The 9,744-nt window shown below is 37.5% G+C and overlaps 1 protein-coding gene across 1 annotated transcript in view; it reads right to left on the reverse strand.

Moving 5' to 3' along the window:
* LOC107691651 (UV radiation resistance-associated gene protein-like) overlaps positions 1 to 9,744 on the reverse strand; it is a 110,510-nt gene that overhangs the window by 12,433 nt on the left and 88,333 nt on the right. The gene's annotated exons all lie outside the window — the stretch shown is intronic.

Raw genomic sequence — 9,744 nt, forward strand, 5'->3', positions numbered from 1 at the left:
ATTATTATTATTATTATTATTATTATTTCTGCAGTTTAGCGCCATCTGCTGTCAGAGAGTGAAAGTGCGCTTTCATCCAGAGCGTCTCTCACGTGTTCTGCCATACGATTCTCGTCCGCGCTTATTTACATCAGAGTGCGCATGCGTCTTTCACGCAGCATACAGCGGTGTTGTGCATTTTGACCAGTTGATGGGAAAAGTATTCTTAAAATGCATTCAAAATTCTGAATAATTTGTAATATATAATTATTCACGGTATTTAGAAGTGCCCACGATAACAATATCGTGCATATTCATTACCGTGATATATCGCATTACCGAATACCGGCACAAGTCTAGTCCCCACCAGTATAGAAAAACATGTACACACACACACACACACCCCCCTCTTCACAAGAAGCAAGATTTTCTCTCTGGCCCATGTCAATCACAAAACTGTCTTCAGTGTACAATCAGAATGAGAACCAACAAAGTAACAGTTCTCTCAGAAAAACACAACGCCCCCTTTAGCCTTGGAGGTGAAATAGAACAATAACAGTCCATTTCTTTTCAAAGAAAAGCAAGTGCATGAGGTCTCAAGGGGAACAAATGTATTAAGGACACTCCTTGACAAACATCTGGTTTATCTTTATAAACACCTTCTGCATATCTTTATAAAACTTGATCAATCATAATATCACCATAGTGACAGATGATCCACATGTGATTTCAATTACAACTGATACTGCTGCCACGATGACACTCCTACAGGCCAAGAATTCAATAGGGATACGAGGGGAGAGAGAAAATGAGAGACGGAAATACTGTGGAAAATGGAGTAGGTGATAACTAATGACAAAATGGAGCAAAAGCCATTTCCTTCAGGTGGTTCTCCAGTGCTCTCTAGTCACAAAAAATTCTGTTTATTTCACAATACTATGGACACAGCTTCTTCAGCTCACCTGTAAAACTATAAAAAGAAAAAGTGCTGCTAATAGAGATAAGAACAAACAAAAGACAGGATATTAACTTCTTGGACCCTGTTCCCACCAAAATTGAATAAGTTTTAAAGTAGAGAGTGAGATGTGTTTGGGTTCACTTTACTTTGGGGACAAAATAAAATATATAATATATATAATAATAAATAACAAATTCTATATGTAGTTTTAAATTAATTGTATTTTATAGAGATTTTATTCTCAAATGTTTTAAATTATCTTATTATTATTATTATTATTATTTGTTTTTATTTTAGAAATATATAGACTTTTAATCCTTACCCTCATAAATTCTTAGGTTAAAAGTTAAATAAAAAAAGAAAAATAAATCTCTAAACTAAACTAAATGCTACAAATGTACTTCATGTAACCTAATGAAATGGATATTCATTTTGAGATTTACTTAAGATCCCATTCAACAGTGCTTACATCTAAATGTAAAAATAGGGAAATGTACAATTAAATATACAATATCAAAAGATATATGTGACCCATGCTGGCAAAATGAGTCGAAATGAGCAAATTTTCAAAAATGAGTTCTCTTCAATTTCACATTCTACATTAAAATACCTTCAAAATGATATATAACTTGTTGGAATCGGGCAAAAAATGACTGAGCTACCGCCGTTTGAAGGCGATAGTGTCAGCAAAGTCAATATTGAAAAAAATCAAGTTTAAGTTTTCTGAAGGTTCCAAAGCAAAATCACATAGCAACCTTGCATATTTTCCTTCAATTCTTTTCTTAATAATAATTACTATATTATTAATCACAATATAGCTGTTTTTTATTTTATCTTTGTTATTAAAAATAAGATACAAAGATGCAAATAAACTGTAGTTTAATCAAGAGTAGCGAATGATTCCGTCTTTTCTTTTAATGTTCGATTAACATCGAGACAGATCAGTATTGTGACCTACTCTGTAATGCATGGATCTAATATAATGTTACACATCAGATTTTTCCCCAACCATTAACTAAACGTTCATGTAAGACATAACAGATTATGCTTGTGTGAATCTCGCCAAGATATATTTCGCGCGCTATTGCAAATGTCAGTCAGCGCGATCGTTTTGTTTTCATCAGCATGGGTTTGAAAATCATATTTTACTGGTTCAGACTCATGTCATACAGAATTCGCTATGAATATTCATAAAGCTGGAATGCTGCGCTTTGTAACGATATATCCTACAACTTGTGGTGAGAAGCAGCAGCAGTCGTCCAGAAGTGAGCAGAGAAAAAGGTACTCCTCTCAGAAAACGTATAAATAAAGATCATTTTAGACGTATAAATAAAGATCACTATTTGAAGCATTGGGATCACTAGAAGAGGGCTTAATGAACTCATTTTTGTGAAAACCTCAAATTCGACCAAAACTGACATTTTTCACCTCTTTTGCCTGTAGCTCAATATGAGACCATGCGCATTCAGACTAATTTTGCCAGCACGGGTCACATATATCCATTATCAATCAATATGATAAAAAAATCTAAAATTAGCCGTTATGATACCAAAACAATGTTAACATATTATAGTGTTAGTTTGCAGCATAACATCATTTCGATACCCAAGACTTTGTTTTCACTGCGCTATTTCTGTTTGCCTCCCTAGAGCAGTTTGACATCACTGTGAGTAATATGCAGTTTCTTTTCAACAAAGGACCCCTGGAATCTACCTTTTGTTTCTTTATAGAGGGCACTGCTCCAAATTTCCACTGGTGATGAAATGGTCAGTTCCTCACAGAACTAACAGCCTTATTCATTCATGGATAAAAGTACACCTCTTGGCTTTGACCAGATGACCATGTGCTGGGATCCGCATGTGGACCAAAAGGAAAAAGGACTTTGGAAGTATGTGCCAACAGCAACAGCATTCCGTATTAGAATCAGAACGGGGTGTACCACTTATGCCTGGCCGACTGCCTAAAACCATATTTGTTCAGTGTTTCTCTGACAAAGATACTGATTAGATTAAACCCAAAATTCAGTGAGAGTTTCTAGAAAAGTGAAACTGAAAATGAAGTAGGACGGACATGGCTGAATAGCCAAACACACGATCCAATCCGACCCCCTCGTAAAGTGTTGACTCGGCGTGAATGTTTTTACGAACTGTCTCTAATGCTGGGAAGACGTGGCTTTTGCTTTGTGGTGAAGAAGACGATCATAATCAGTTTGCCTAATGAGCTTCCCTGATGAGGAGTCTATAGGTCTGTTCCAAAATCTGAAAAATGCAAGCTTTGCAGACAGAAGATACCTTGTTTCGGACAAATTTTAATACAGCATTGCCAGTATTTCCAGAATGCAATGTGCAAACTCTGTGAAAATTACCTAAATGTGCAAAAAGAAATGCTGAATAGAAATATTTGTTCAAAATAGAAAAGCATGGCTAAAAGTAGTTTTGTGTAATTAAAAATGTATTATTTTACCTAATATTTGAGTGCAATGTGCTTTTATGTTTATTAGTGTATCACACCACTTTGCAAAACTCAAAGCTCTACTGAATCAGTTGTATCGAGTCTTCAATGAAAAGCGCTATTTGTATGGCATGTAAAGTTGCTCCCCTTTTAGAGAATCACAAAACAGCCATGTATGATATTCCATGATGGTTTTAATCCTCCCTTAGTATACGCAGAATACGGTGCACTAGGTTTCTGGAACAGAGCTATTGTAAATACTTTACACAATTTTTAACAGTACTTTACAAAATTGAATTAACTTTACACTACTGCTCAAAAGTGTCTAAATGTATCAAGGTTTCCACAAAAACATAGAGCAGCACAACTGTTATCAACACTGATAATAATAATAAAAATAATAATAATCTCTTGAGCACCAAATCAGCATATTAGAACGATCTCTGAAGGATCATGTGACGCTGAAGACTGGCGTAATGGCTGCTAAAAAAAAATTATTTTAAAATATACACATAGAAAAGGGTTATTTTCAATTATAATAATATTTCACAGTAGTACTGTTTTTGCTCTATTTTTGATCAAATAAATGAAGGATAGGTGAAAACAAACAACGTCCGTAAAAAATTTTTTTAAAATCTTACCGACCCCAAACCTTTGAACGGTGGGGTTTATTTCATAAATCAACATTTCTCTCACTTTGTCTGCCATCTTGGATTTATTTCACTGAGCATTATGGGATTGTTTTTCCTGTGAAAGATATGTGTGGTGCTGCTTTAGTATTTAGCCAAAAGAAAGTAACATAACTAACTTGCCTGCACTTTCGACTGTCTTTGCATTGGGAACGGGCCCATGATGCCTTAACATACTGTCTCCGTAGGCAGCACACTAGCTATGGAACAGAGCATTTGTGTGTGTACTCATTCAAGGACTGTAATTCCTCCAAAACTGAGATCTGAAATGCAGCCAAGGGTGCTGATCTGAAACCCGATAGGAAGCTCAAGGAAGAGCGGAATGGTGACATCATTGGATCGAAAGAGGCACAATCGCAATTGTTTTGACTGTAGGGTTGCGTCAGTGTGTGTGTGTGTGTGTGTGTGTCCTAGAGTACCATTGTGAGATGCCTCCTCCATCTGCACGCCAACCCTCCTCATATCACGTAAACAACAAAATCCCTTTTTATTCACTCATATACAAGCATATAAACTGACAAAAGGCAAGATATGTCTTACACCGTAAAAACTCAAGTAGCATGTCAATAATTCAACTAGTAGTCATTAATAATCACCCACCCATTCCCTGGAGCAGCCTGCCCCTACAAAGCAATGCATTATGGGAAGAAATCTGCTCCTGCAATCTTGCAAGTCAAAGGCATTTGGCATGCACATTTGACTTCATTACTGCCTTTGTTCATCCTTACAATTTTTGCTACATGTGTTTAAGAGCCGAGCACATCTGGCCTGCGAGCCCCTTGCTGGCGTGCTGCGCAATGGAGGTATGCGTGCTCCTCTTTCCCCGGTGTGCTCTGCATTACGCCTTAGCTTGAGCTGCAGCGTTTGTGAATTGCTTTTGGCAAAGAGTGCTGGAATAGATTATAGTGTAAACCTGGACATAAAGTATTTTTAAGCAAACAACTGCCCTTTCTCCCTCCCAAAGCTCAAGGACAAATAAATAAATAAACATGCCATCGGCGAAGACAGTAGGAGCGTCTTGGGGAACTTGGAACTGCGCAGACCGGCACGTCGGTCTTAATTAAAAGCGACAGCCTGACCTGCTGACAAGTTGAAGCAACAAACAGAGCAGCGGGTGGCACGGGATTCTCACAAACGGAGATTTGGAAATGTGTGAAGAGAAGAGCGAGATCAACATGACAGTATATTCAGTTTCTCTTTCGCACCGCAGACAGCTCTAAATCAAAGTGGCTGTTGACAGACACAGAGCAAAGAGAATTGTGGGTGAATAATGTGTTGTTGGTGTAACGGCGGAGGTATCTGCTGTGATTTAAAAGCTTGGTGAGGATTTCGATAAACATTATAGCAGTGCAGGGCCATGTGAAAGTAAGTGAAAGCTACTGAATAACACAAAGAACCCACAAATTTAGCAGATATGAAGATTCAATACACAAACGATTAACTTTTTATAAAGCGAATGGTATACAGACCTTTCTTATAGTTTCTTTTCTCCCTTGTGGTTCTTTCGGTTGTTGTTTGTGCTTTTTTGTTCTCAATGGTGGTATTGAATTCAGGGAATATGAGAATTAAAATAAAGTTGCAGATGCATGCTGTGTACAAATGAAAGCGATATAGGAACTCTCGTCTGCAGTGTCTCCATCTTGACCCAGGTGCTCCAGACTCGTACCGTACATTCTCCAGACTCGGCTCAACCAAGGTTCTTGAATTTATTCTATGGATGTGAACAGCCACATAAATGAAATGTCCAGATTGGTTGTGGATAAAAGACAGGTGGTTTTCCAACTGCAGGTTTGAAACGGTGCATGGGATACTACAGCAAACGAACAGTTCTTGGTGTCCCAGTAACACGAGAAGCTCTGGAATGAGTTAGGTCACGACTTCAACATTTCTAACATACTGGTCAAACTTAATAGCATGCAAATGTGGCGGTATAGAATATTGATATGGAAGAAAGTTACTTTTTCCAAGTTTGACATTTTCTGTCAAAATTTTACATTAACTTAAAACTGATGAACTGCAAAACTTGAATTGCTGGAGACTGTGCATCTACCAGCATTCCCTATTAGACTATCATTAATTCAACATGCAAAACTAAATAATAACAATAATAATAATAATAATAATGTTATAAAAATGTAATTCAGTGTTAAGAATTACATAAAAGTATTATAAAATATATAAAAATAAAAATGTTTTATATTACAAAATAACTATATAAATAAAAAGTATTAACATAACATAATATATTATAATAAAATATAATACAATATAATACAATACAATACAAAACAATATAATATAATGTTTAAATAAAGAAAAAAATGGAAAAATATAAGAATTCTAGAAGTGGACTTTTAAACTCTACTCTGTTTTTAAGGGAAATTAAAAATGACGCAGGATATGAAAACTGCGTCCCACATGAAGCCTTTTCGTTCCATCAGAGGTCGTGTTGATGAGGGTTTTGTCATCCAAAAAGTCACAACAGTTCAATGCAAAGAGGCGCCTAGAATCTCTTGACAACACATCGAAGCAGATGCTTGGGAGGGTCGGAAATTTGCAAGGCCATAACTTTTCATCAGCGGAGTATTTTTACAAACGTAAATGGCCGTGCAGCAACTCGGGATCCAAACTCTAGAGATCTCTGAGATTCAGACCCACGCAGTGAGCTATTGCAGTAAATTACAATATAAACCAAATCGTTTACGTATAGATGAGGACATTCCCTTCTTGCCCGGTTTCGTAAAAAATAGAAGTGGGGAATGGTTTTGCTGGTTGGCCGAGATCTTGCCCCCCCAAGGGATGGTAATCAGGGGCCCTAGATGGTCTTCTATTAGTCTGCTTATGAGGGGCCAGCACAGGTGTTATCCTTATGTTACTCACCCAGGTCAGAGATACAAAGAGGCCAGGACCACACTATGGGCGTAGACTCACATAAAGATACGCAAAAACCTCTCAAAGTGGCTCAAAGGCTGCAATGAATTATCAATTTTTGAATGTTCTCAATTAGGTTTTTGCTCATGGTCTAACTTCCTTTTCTCATTTCATATGCAAGGCATACAAAGATCAATCTTGTTGTTGTCCATTAAATTGTGGACTTGCTCTAACCTTGAATAGAAAGCATTTCTGAAGAAATTCTGAGATGTCTCCTCAGATTTGACTACTTAGAGGGCCATTCCTTGAAAATTAATAGATGAGGGAGAACAATTTTGACAAGCCTTGGCTCTGACCACTCGGTATTTACTTATACCCACTCCAACCCTGAATTTTAGGAAGTTTAGAAAGAGACAGGCCTTCATTTAGTTGGCCAAATGCCTGTATAATTCTGTTTGCTGAGAGTTCCCTATAGTTCAAATGTGGTACTGGTCTACATGTTGTACTGATAAGCCTTAATATAACTCATCATTATCTGGGTTACTCTGGATTCTTACTCGCTTTGCCAAAGTCATTGTGACTCCAAGGCCTACCCGTTTGGCATTGGGACCAGAAACATGCTTACGTAAAACGGTACAACATAAAGGCACCATATTGTTTGGGTTATTCAGAAGAAAGGTATGCATATTTTAGCTATTGCTAATGTACACACCAAGTATATGTTCCTAAGGATTTTAAGGTAAATACAACCTAGAGATGTTTGAGTTCTTGGCTTTGGTGGGGCAAAGTTCTAGTTTTGAAACATCAAAAGAAACTCAAAGTGCTCTCGAAACGTTCCTCATTGTGTCCGAGGCCAACATGGGAGTGTAAATATATGCAACACCCAAGCCATCACCAAACGTCTAAGCAACAATTCTGAATGGACATTCAGACTTGGCCACTTGTTAAATGAAGAGCTTTGGCCTCACAGTACAGCTGAAGTCTCCAATACAAAATGAAGCAGGTTTATGTAAACCACAGAAACAGCTTGAAAACACATGCTAGGCACTCTGGCTGCAATACTAACAAAATTAGCCATGAAAACTCTCAATGGAGTGTGGCCATGAAGATGCCTCTGAGCTATTCTCCATCCAGATATCTCGCTAGTTTTTAAGCCTATCAAAATCTCGCATATCAGACCAGCATGTGGATAATATTACCATTGCAATACGATACACACACAAAAAAAGTATAGAGATGTAATACAATTCAGAAAGAAAATGACCTGTACACAAACTTGCTGAAATTAAAACTTTTTACACACTGTTGAAAAAAAACATATATATATAATCTATTATATATGTACACATATACATCAATATTTATATAAACAGTAAAGTTAAATACAGTTGGTCAGTTAACAACTGTTGTAATCTTTAAGCCTAGTTTCCTCAACACTGTTGACAGCCGTTGAAAAGGTCAGCAAATATGAGAACAGAAGATTTTAACAAGGACTTAATATTGGATTTAGAGCGATTACGCTGAAATGTGCTTTCTTGATTGACAAATTAGCTCATGCCAATTCACACTACTACTTTTGAGAGGTGAGGAAAAAAGATACATTTAGAGGAAGGAGACACAAGCCCTTAATGTTTCACAGTCCTTCACCCTTATATCTCAAGCCCCCTGTAACACTTTCTACCACGTCTTTTCCTCTCTACCAATACTTATTTTCCTTCCTCTCTTTCTGTCCAATCCCATAATAATAAAACACAGGTGTGGTTATATATACCGGTCGGATAGCCATATGCCAACAAGCTTAATTCGAAACATTTCCAGCTCTTCCGTTACTCAACCTTACACTTTATTGAGTATCATATGGACACGTTACAGAGACAACATATTTACATAATTATGGGAAAGGCTTACTGAGACGAATGGGAAATTTAATTTGGAGACCATCGGTAACAAGGGCCCGCTGTGCTTCCAGGCCCTTGTGAGACAGACAAACACACCAATGCTGCTGTATAACAGGACTATAATTAGACTGACATGCTTCAGTTTTAGACGTGTGCATACTTTTCGTTCTTTCATACGATAATACAATAAAGGGTTGTCCGATAAAGGCTTTGCCAGGTGATCTCCTCACGTGTGTTTAAGGGTGCAGATGTCTGGAAACTAATGTGCCATTCTTCGTGTGATGTCATCGACTGGGCATCTACAACTACAACAGCGTAGAGTCTCAGCCACTGATTTATAAGTCAAGTTACAAGACTAATTAAAGCTGCAAGCAGCGATGAACGGGCCCTCGCACCCGGGCTCACCGCCACCCGGTGGCTTTAGGAAAACAGCAAACAGTGGGCAATATGCAATAAGTGGTAAATATAGGAGGAATATGTCAAAGTCATTTATATGTGCCAAACTTCCTGCTGCCAGCTGGTGGCGCTATGATTATAATTGGATGTTGGCATGTAGATGTTTTCAGGCTAGCACTTTTATTAAACATGTGAAGTCTGGTGCAGATTGAACATGGAATGTTTGAGTTAGAGTAAAGCATGGCATATCTTGTTGCCAACAGGTGGCGCTATAATTATTACTGAAAATTGACGTGTAGATATCTTCAGGCCTGTATTCTTACTAAACATGTGATGTTTGGTGCAGATTGGACATTGCATGTTTAAGTTAGTGTAAACAAAGTCATTTCCTGTTGCTAGCAGGTGGCGCTATGATTATAACTGAATATTGGCATGTACATGTTTTCAGGCCAGGACTCTTATCAAACATGTGAAGTTTAGGGCAGATCAGGCATTGCATGTT

Source organism: Sinocyclocheilus anshuiensis, unplaced genomic scaffold (genome assembly GCF_001515605.1).
Source record: "Sinocyclocheilus anshuiensis isolate Anshui unplaced genomic scaffold, SAMN03320099.WGS_v1.1 scaffold186, whole genome shotgun sequence".
Taxonomy (NCBI): domain Eukaryota; kingdom Metazoa; phylum Chordata; class Actinopteri; order Cypriniformes; family Cyprinidae; genus Sinocyclocheilus; species Sinocyclocheilus anshuiensis.